General features: G+C 44.4%; 1 pseudogene; it reads left to right on the top strand.

Moving 5' to 3' along the window:
* Positions 1-1,083, top strand: LOC115628766 (annotated as a pseudogene).
* Positions 1,084-1,851: the final 768 nt, after the last annotated feature.

Genomic DNA, 1,851 nt, shown 5'->3' with positions numbered 1-1,851 from the left:
ATGTCTAATAATGAGGAGGAGAGTGAGAGTGAAAAGATATTAGATGTGAACCAGCCCGTTGGCTTCAACGACTCCGTACTCGCGGCTTACTTCTCGATGTATCAGGTGACGACTCACGCCCGTGAAATCACGCAAGGCCCAACCGTGACGGATGACAACGAACTGGCTTGGGCGCTGAGGGCCCTCATGATGATGGACCTGACGCTGTTGTGTGGCGATGAGACCGCTGCGACTGTTCGAAGGCTTTGCTTGCGCGCCACCCATCCCTTCGAGCCACACCTCTTTGAGAGGCTCATCGACGTGGATCTCTTGCCAGAGATCCATGTGGCCTCAGTTTGTGTTTATCCGACCCGTATAAAGGATGCCTATAAAAGTCTTAAGTCGTACCGCATGCAGGGCAGAATTTTTGTCTCGGCTGTGACCACCGGCTATCCCACGGGCCAGTACGGCATGCGAACGCGTCTGCTGGAGATCCGACACGCCATTATGGAGGGCGCCACCGAAGTCGATATTGTAGTCAATCGGCAGCTGGCCTTGAAGGGCGACTGGCGGGGACTGTATGGCGAGGTGGTGCGCATGCGCGCCGCTTGCGGACAACGTGCCTATATGAGGGCCATACTGGCCATTAACGATCTAGGAACCATGGAGAATATCTACAAAGCCGCCATGGTCTGCATGATGGCGGGCGCCGATTTTATCAAAACAACAACCAATATAGAATCGAACGATCCGGCACTGTCGCTGGGCCTCGTCATAATATACGCCATCAAACAATTCCAACGCCACTTCAATCAACCTGTAGGCATAATAGCAGCTAGTGGGCTTAGAAAGACAGCCGACGTACTATCCTGGATGATCCTAATCAAGGAGACTCTGGGACCTAAGTGGCTGACGCCACGGCGATTTCGCTTTAGTGCCTGTGGCACCAACTGCGCGACCCTACTTAACGATCTCGATCGTGTGGTGCGCGAGAATATTGCGAGAATTGGTGCTGAAGAGGCGGCAAAGGATATGGATGAAATGGAGGAAGAAGATCCTGTGGATACATTTTGCAAAGAGATGCGAGAAATCAGAGACAAATAGACAAATTCCTCGTTCAACAACTATCCAGCTGATCATAACAGAAAATTTTAGAGTATCAGGTGATATTGTCATTTGGCTTGTGTGATTAAATTACCAGATTAAACATAGATCTTAATAATAATAATATTCTTCTTTTTTTCTTGAAAATAATGCTGAAATTTATTCACTTAAAAAATAATCGGATTTAAATTTGTGGAGACAGAGACCTCTGACGGTAGTCAGAACATTTATTTACCTTTTTTACAAATATGTTTTAAGTCTGCTTCCATAGAATTAAAAATGTGTTCGTTTGTCCGCCATGAAGAATTCGAAAAGTTTAGAAAGACGCGCCATCTACCGGTACCTCCCCTTGCTACCGGCTCGCTATTGTATAGTTTATGTTCATAAAAAACTGATCCATTTAAAGCCATTCAATCTACAAGATCGAATTTTATTATACTTATTGATTAATCATCTCGATCGTGGCTCCAAATATGTTGGAACTGCCAGTACGTTCCGCCCTCTGTCTTATTGTCGTTGACATGGAGTTGGGAAAGCGAAAGTTCAAGTATATATAACATACAATTGTGCATGGAAAACCGATAAATCCAAGTTGTATTGAGCCGACAGCTTACAATTAGTATTCTTCTAAAAATCATCCATTTTAATATAAATACAAATCTCAATTGGACACGATTTTTGCTTAGAAATGGATTAGTTACATAATTGCCATCGCCTTTTATTTATTTGAGCAGCTGATCTAACTAAACGAGTAATATAATACTCTTA

Source organism: Scaptodrosophila lebanonensis, unplaced genomic scaffold, assembly GCF_003285725.1.
Source record: "Scaptodrosophila lebanonensis strain 11010-0011.00,11010-0021.00 unplaced genomic scaffold, SlebRS2 tig00000123-arrow-arrow-pilon, whole genome shotgun sequence".
NCBI lineage: Eukaryota > Metazoa > Arthropoda > Insecta > Diptera > Drosophilidae > Scaptodrosophila > Scaptodrosophila lebanonensis.
This window is presented reverse-complemented; position numbering and strand designations above follow the sequence as displayed.